Source organism: Gastrolobium bilobum, unplaced genomic scaffold, assembly GCF_033153095.1.
Source record: "Gastrolobium bilobum isolate Gb01-03AN ecotype WA unplaced genomic scaffold, APGP_CSIRO_Gbil_v1 utg35675, whole genome shotgun sequence".
In the NCBI taxonomy this organism is placed as follows: Eukaryota; Viridiplantae; Streptophyta; class Magnoliopsida; order Fabales; family Fabaceae; genus Gastrolobium; species Gastrolobium bilobum.
In genome coordinates this window covers 142084-150809 of record NW_026895600.1, presented here as the reverse complement: position 1 = coordinate 150809, position 8726 = coordinate 142084, and positions in this window count along the sequence as shown.

Here is an 8726-nt window from a genome sequence, read left to right as displayed (position 1 = left end):
GTATACACGGGGTGTTACATTTTATGGTATCAGAGCAATGGTTCAGGAAAAAACCTGTATGTATTGCAATGATTAAGATGTTTGGTTGTGTCTGTCTTGTGTGTTTGCTTCGTTGGGCTTTATTATGATGATGTGTATGTGCTCACACTGCGTGGGCCTGATCAACTCATAATGTGTGTAACTTGTGCAAGAGTCATGGTAATACCCAGGAGAACACTAGAGATCGTTGAGGGCAATCGACCCAAATCCTGGCTGCATTGGCTGAGATGCAGGAGGCCATTAGATTGGCCAACGTGGCAATGATGGAAGCCGCTTGAGAAGCAAGGCAGAAGGCCACGGAGGATGCTCTTGAGGCAAATCGGCTGGCGAACATGACCTTGACGCGGGTTATGTTGGAGGAGATGATGACTGGCCCTGCTGTTGGTCAGTATCCTCCGCCACCACCTCCACCGCCACCGCCGCTGCCGCCTCCACCTAGTGTTCAGGATGAGACCCTGAGTCACATTGGTAGTGCTACTCATGTCGCTGAGGTGATGGAACCTTATTTGGAGCCTGCTGAGGGCCGTGACGTGATTGATCAACGGCTGAATGCTTTCACGAAGCATAAGCCACCTTCTTTTGATGGGTCTCTGAACCCTATTGCTACAGCGAGATGGCTGCAATCTTTGGACAAGATCTTTCGGGTCATACAGTGTACGGATCCGCAGAAGCTGATGTACGCTACTTACATACTAGAGGGTGATGCCCATGAGTGGTGGACGAACACCTCTCGTGCTTATGAGATGCAGGGTCATGTTATGACGTGGTCATTCTTTGAGGACTGCTTTTTGGGCAAGTATTTCCCTTTTGAAGCGCCGGAGAGGAAGCAAGGGGAATTTGTTAGATTGGTTCAGGGCTCGATGTCTGTTGACAAGTACCTGGCCAAGTTCAATGAACTTGTGAAGTTCGCACACTTTTCGATGGCGGTTCCTACTCCGATGTTTTTGGCTACTAAGTTCCGCAGAGGACTTAGTGATGCGATTGCAGAGCATATTACTGGAGCTGCTTCGAGGGATTTTGGTACACTGGTTCAGCAGTGTAAGGACTTTGAGGATATCTGCATTGCGAGCAAGGCCAAGAGGCCCAACGTTGATGAGACCAAAGGAACGAGTGGTTCCACTTCTTGGAAGGGCAGGAGGTTTGCTGAGAAAGGCAAGGGAAAAAAGTTTGCGACTAGGCAGGCGCCTGGTCAGTTCAAGAGGACTTCTGCTCAGGGGAGTGCAGCGAGACCTCCTGCTCCCAAGTGTTCGGGATGCAGGAAGACTCATTTTGGGCCGTGTTCTACCGGCCAGTTGATTTGTTTCCAGTATGGCAAGGAGGGCCACTTCTCTAGAGATTGTCTGTCGTCGACGGCGAGAGCTACTGCAGTGCAGGCAGTGCCACTTCAGATGGTTCCCTTTCCACCTACTTCGGCACCGGCAGTGCCACCGTCTACTGGGCGTGTTTATACCCTGGATCGTCAGCAGTCGGATCGAACTCCGAACCTTTTCATAGGTACTGTTACTTTTGGTGCATCATCTATTGATGTCTTGTTTGACTCTGGGGCTACGCATTCTTTTGTTGCAACCCCGATTGCTGTGGGGCTTGAGTTGCCCATGTCTTTGCTTTCTCCACCGTTGCGGGTGACCACTGCCACCGTAGAAAAGTGTGATTCTACCACTGTACATCGAGATGTCGTGTTTCAGTGGGAGGGTCGTGACTTCTCGGTAGATTTGATAGGGTTGCCGATGGCTAATTTGGAAATCATCCTTGACATGGATGGACTGTCCAATAGTTGATTGATTGATTGATTGTTGTGCCTAGCGAGTGGTGATGTCTCCGTGTGATTCCGCAGCTAGTTCCTCGCCGTACATTTCATTACTGCAGGCTAGGAAGGCCTTGAGAGCAGGGGCATTCGGATATGTCATGTTGGGAGGTTTAGTGAGCGGGAGACAAGAGGATATCACTGGCATTCCTGTGGTGAGGAAATTCCTCGGAGTATTTTCGGAGGAGATTCCTGAGTTTCCGCCACAGAGGGAGATAGAGTTCTCCGTTGACTTGTTGCCTGGTGTGGGGCCGCTTTCGTTAGCTCCATATCAAATGTCGCCACCAGAGTTGGCTGAGTTGAAGTAGTGTTCTTAGGGTCTTTCAGCGAAAGACTTCATCCGACCGAGCGTGTTCCCTTGGGAAGCACCGGTCATGTTGTTTTTTAGGCAAGGTGCCTTATGCCATTACTTTAGCGGGATGGTGTTCTGTTTGAGGATGTGAAATTCTCTTCAGAGAAACTAAGTGTGTAACACTTGGAATTTGTGGCAGCGGCCACACGCGATCTTGTAAATGCGAGACAGAGCATGTACAAATCGTCTGTGAGTTGAGTGGTCTCCATGACTCTAGGATCTTATGTTGATTATTGATATGCTTCATAAGTAGTTAGTATATTAACATCATGGTTAGTGTCAAGCATGAAATGAGTACGATAGATGGTTGTAATGTATCAATGTCATTTCACCTTTAATTGAGTTTCGATTTTGCAGAGGCCATGGAGATTGAGGTATGTTGTTGCATTTAGTATTCGAATTATTATGTTACTAAGATTGAAAATTTTGCAGGTGTACGTGAACTAAGGTACGTTATTATGTGAATGAATATGCTAAATGACATGTGTTGGTTGAAATGAGTATGATTTTGATTTCGTTCAATCAACATGAATATGAAGTTATTTTGAAAATAATGATTTATCAAATTGTGAGACTAGTCGATGTTAGAGTCATGAACTAGGACCAAACTCACTCGAATTTTGTGTGGATTCTTGAGTTGTGGGGTTAGGACACCTATATTGAAAGAGTGACTAGTGATCCCAGAGTTTTGAATGGCGTTTTTGATGGCATTGTGAAACTTTGAGTTTTGTCTGTGACCTCTTTGTTGGGGGTGCACTTCTCGAGATGGAGACTGTGAGAGTCTTGAATGAGCTTATGGAGAAGATCCAAGAGGCACAAGTTTAGATAGAGTGTTTGGGCTACGTGAAGAACCAAGACGGTGTACCTTGGAATGAGGATGGACCTCTGTGGTTTCAGAAGCAAAATGTGATACCTCAGGTCCTTTGACCGAAGAGGTTATAGCTAAGGCCCATAAGGGACAGTTTACTATCCACCCTAGCGCTACTAAGATGTATCAAAACTTGAAGAAGAACTTCTGGTGGCTGGGCATGAAGAAAGATGTTGTTGTCTTTGTGTCCAAGTGTTTGGTTTGCCAGAAGGTGAAGATTGAACATCAGAGACCGTCTGGTGAACTTCAACCTCTTGAAGTACCACAGTGGAAGTGGGAAGGTATTTCTATGGACTTCGTGGTGGGATTGCCGAAGACTCAGGCGGGTTGTGATTCTATTTGGGTCATTGTGGACCGACTGACAAAGTCTGCCCATTTTCTTCCAGTGAAGGTGAGCTTCACTACAGAGCAGTTGGCCAAGCTTTATGTTCGCGAGATTGTGAGGCTTCACGGGGTGCCCGAGAGTATCATCAGTGATAGGGACCCGAAGTTCACATCTCGGTTCTGGGAGGCGCTGCAGGAGGCTTTTGGTACGCTGTTTAGATTGAGTACCGCCTATCACCCTCAGACTGATGAACAGACTGAGAGGACCATCCAGACCTTGGAGGACATGTTGCGGGCTTGCACGTTGGAGCAGGGCTCGGCATGGGATAGGTACCTTCCGTTGGTTGAATTTTCGTACAACAACAGCTATCATGCTAGCCTGGGCATGGCGCCCTACGAAGCACTGTATGGTAGGAGGTGTCTGACTCCTACTTGTTGGTCTAAGGTTGGGGACAAGGAGATTTTTGGCTTGGACTTTGTCCAAGATACCACCAAGCAGATCCAGATGATCCGTGAAAAGTTGAAGCAGGTGCAGAATCGCCAGAAGAGCTACTATGATGTCAAGCATCGTCCACTGGAGTTCAGTAGGGGGAGCATGTGTTTGTGAGACTTTCACCTGTCACCGGTGTTGGTCGGGCACTCGAAGTGAGGAAGCTGAGCCCGCGATATATTGGGCCATACCAGATTCTTGGTAGAGTAGGACCTGTTGCCTACCGGCTTGCCTTGCCTCCGAACTTGGCCAACATCCTCGACGTGTTTCACGTGTCTCAGCTTCGGAAGTACATAGCAGATCCTTCGCACGTGGTGCAACCTGAAGATGTGGAGGTTCGGGAGAACCTAAAGACTCCCGTCGGACCACTCAAGATTCTCGATCATGGCGAGAAGCAGCGCAAGATCATTCTGATGGTCAAAATGCAGTGGACTGGACGAACTCCTGAGGAGTGTACTTGGGAACGTGAGGACGAGCTTCTCTAGCAGTACCCCGAGTTTCGAGATAGGTATGTTTCTAATTTTGAGGACAAAATCCTAAAAATGTGGGGTGAATGTAAGAACCCGCACCGTTAATTAAGGAAATTAATTAATTAATTATTTTAAATTAGGAAATGATTTCATAATTGACCCTAATAATTATTAAGAGGATTTAATAATTATGATAAGTGATTAAGAATGCTGAAAGTCGCTTTTCGGAAGAAAATTGCAGATATCGGTTCTGCTAGTCAGTATAAATGCGTACCGAAAAAGTATCCCGGAAAATTATAATAAGTGCATGATAATTCCTAGAATAATATATTTGACTTGTAAAACGAGTTTCAAGTGAAAATAATGAGAACTGGTGCCAGAAACTGATACTGGCTATGAAAAGCGCCTACCGAAAAGGTGCTCCAAAAAACATTATAAAAATATGATAATTCTTGTAAAATTGAGTAGGTTAAGAATCCTAAGTTTGGGATTAAAATGCTAAGCATAGCAATTAAATTTAATACTATGTGTTTATTGGTTAATTGGCTATAAATACTCTAATGATTGGGCACAAAACCCTAGAATCAGAATTCCTACGTGAAAGAGGCTGACCAGTTTCTCTAAGCCACTATTCCATTGCTTTCTTCCTTAGTTCTTGACCAAAACTCAACCTTGAACCCATTTCTTGGTTGTTTCATCATCCTAAACACGTGGTGAGGGTGAAAGTTAGCTTTGAGACTGCATTGTTGGTTTTGTTTCTGAGTTGAGAGAGTTGTTTTGGGTGAAGGTTTGGGGCTGAGTTAGTGGGCTGGAGTGTTGGAGTTTTGTTCTTGGTTGTTGAAGCTCCAAGTGGTCATCTTTGTGAAGAAAGGAACCACCTTGTTGTGCATTTTCGTGCACCCTTCCTAGTAAGAATCTTGAGAACTAGTTGTGAGCTCCAAGAGCCTTCCTTTGCTGAGTTTGAAGCCTTGAGTAAGTGTTGAACCTTTGGTCTTGTGTTTTGATGATTAAAAGAGGTGTCTTGGTATGTTTAATGAGTTAAACAAGTAACAACAGTTGTATGAACCGTTATGTGCCTAAAAATGCATGCTTTAACGTGATTAAGTGTTAAAAATGGAACCTTGCAGGGATATCTTCGCGAAATGCAGAAACTGCATTCTGTCGCGAAATATCTGGATATTTTCCCGTGAAATATCCGGATATGGGGATCGGGATATCCGGATACTGATATCCGGATATTTCCAGAGAGATATCCGGATATTGCATATCCGGATATGTCCCCGAGGAATATCCAGATATTCTGGGATTTCGAAGAAAGTAGTTGTACTGTTCATACAGTAGGCTACTGGGGGTTTGTGGACCCTAGATTGATGAAGTTGAACTTCTGTAATAATTGAACTAAGTCAGAATCAAGTGGTTAGGGCTTGTGGCTCCGTGTGAAGCCTTAAGACGTAAAACATAAAGGAAAGGCGTTGTCTTTAAGTTGTATGCTTATAGAGTATGATTAATGATATATTATTGGTCCATAACAGATCGTGATACTGCTGTGTTTGGGCTTTGAGATTTTGTGGACTCTTGGCTTGGATAGCTAGCTTGCAAGGTAAGCTTTCGTGTCCTCGGTTTAGCCATGTTGTGGTTCCACCATGTCCCATGGGGGTATGGTTATATGCATGCTGTGTTACATGCTTTGGATATTTTGAAATTCTATTGAACTATTATATGCTAGTGCCTTTATGATATGCATGTGGTGTTCCGCCTATACGGTAAGCCTGAGTAAGTGGTACATACAAGATGGTGAGGTTGTGGGTGAGGTGCAAGCGGTGTTCCTTGTACTACGTGTGGGTAATAGACGTATTCCTGCATTTTTCTGGTCAGTAGAATAGTTATAACACACATGTCATGAATATATGTTGCACTGCATTGAGTTTTGGAACTTATATTGATATAAATGCTTTTAGAACTTATATTGCACATGTAAGTGAGCTTGGGGTGGAAGATCCTTGAGGACCCCTTGTCTTACTGAGATTTCTGGTTTAGAGATCTCACCCCACGTTTGGGGAATGCTTATTTCAGGTTCAGGTAATGCGGGGGTTGAGACCTCTAGTGGCAGGAGGCCAGAGCTTAGCTGATAGATGTTGCATGTTTATGCTGCTATGTTTGATGCCGGATCCTGTTTACTGTCTTATGCTTTTAGCTTCAGTATGTGGATTATTATGTTGAGACTTGGTTGATTATGTCGTTGATTTGGTGAGCATGGGGATTGTCCATGCCACATAGACTTGTTTATGTCTTGTCTTAGTTGGAGTTGTAATAATGTATCAGGATTATTGTTCGGACTATGGGTAGTAGATCCGTGACTTAGATACTGACATTTATATCTATATATGGAGGTATTTCAGTTAGATGTTTATTGTAATTTACATACAGGCGGTATTTTATGAAATTGATTAAGTAATCAACTTGGCTAAGTATAATGACGTCATAATTGAAAAGAAAAAGATATTCCGTATTTTTTTTTATTAAGCGCATCTTAATACGATAGTATGATAACATTACCGGGTATACACGGGGTGTTACACTACAAACCATTGATCATGATTTTTAATTGATAAAAGAGGTGTCTTGACATGTTTAAGGGGTTAAACAAGTATCCAACCTGAGTATGAACCTTAATGAGCTTAAAGATGCATGCTTTAACGTTTTAAAGTGTTAAAAATGGAACCTTGAAGGGATATCTTCGTGAAAATGGAAAACTGCATTCTGTCGCGAAATATCTGGATATTTGGATGGAAATATTCGGATATTGATATCCGGATATGGGGATCTGAATATCCGGATATTGATATCCGGATATTGGTATAGAGATATCCGGATATTGATATCCGGATATGCCCCCAACAAATATTCGGATATTCTGGGTTTTCGAAGAACAGTAGCTGCACTACTCGTACAAAATGATGTTTAGGGTTTGTGGACCCTAGACTGGTTAAGTTGAGCTTCTGTATTGATTAGTTAAGTCAGAATCTAAGTGATTAAGGGCTTGTGGCTTTGTGAGAAGCCTTAAGACATGAAATGTAAAGGAAAGATGTTGTCCTTGTGTCTTATACTTGTTGAGTATGATTTTGATATGATTGTTGGTCCAAAACAGATTGTGATTCCGCTGTGTTTGGGCTTTAAGATTGGTTGGACTCTTGGCTTGGATTGTTAGCTTGCAAGGTAAGCTTTCGTGTCCTCGGTTTAGCCATTGTTGGTTCCACCATGTCCCATGGGGGTATGGTTATATGCATGATGTTTTTTTCATGATATATTGATTCGTTGAAATGCTGTTGAGTTGTTATATACGCGTGCCTTTATGATATGCATGTGGTGTTCCACCTATACGATAAGCCTGAGTATGTGGTACATACAAGAGGGTGAGGCTGTGGGTGAGGTGCAAGCAGTGTTCCTTGTACTTATTGTGGGGTGGTAGACGTATGTCCTGCATTTTTCTGGCCAGTAGGATAGTGATAACACACATGGCATGAATATCTGTTGCACTGCATAGTTTTGGAACTTCAACTATTAAATGCTTTTGAACTTATATTGCTCGTGTAAGTGAGCTTGGGGTGGAAGATCCTTGAGGACCCCTTGTCTTACTGAGATTTCTTTTTAGAGATCTCACCCCACGTTTGGGGCAAATATTTCAGGTTCAGGTAATGCGGGGGTTGAGACCTCTGGCGGCAAGAGGCTAGAGCTTAGCTGATTATATATGTTGTATGCTGACATGACTGGATATTGGATGCTGTTTATATTTTCTGTCTTTATATGGATATTTGAGTTGAGACTCTTTTGTGGGCTTTGTTGCCTTATTTGGTGAGCATGGGGTGTCCATGCCACATTGATGTTAGTACTTTTAGTTTGAGTTGTATAAACTGTCAGGGTTGTCCGGTCTACGTGTGGTAGTTCCGTGACTAGAGACACATTATGTTATTTATGTTATGAGGTATTTCAGTTAGCTATTTTTTGCAATTTTCATACAGGCGATGTTTTATGAAATGAATTAAATAATATAACTTGGCTAAAGATAATGATGTCATAATTGAAAAGAAAATGATATTTCGCATTTTTAAATTAAGCGTGGCTTAATACGATGATATGATAACAAACCATATATATACGAGGTGTTACATTTTATGGTATCAGAGCACTTTCTTGGGAAAAGCCTGTATGTATTGCAATAACTAGGATGCTTGGTTGTGTCTTGTCTTGGGGGTTTGCTCCATTGAGTGTTGATGGGACGTAAATTCGTTCCCATCTAAGCCCATTTTGATGGCAAAATACCTGACGTTCCCTCATCTGATGAGCAACTTCAGCATGAAAATCACTTGTTTTACACATTT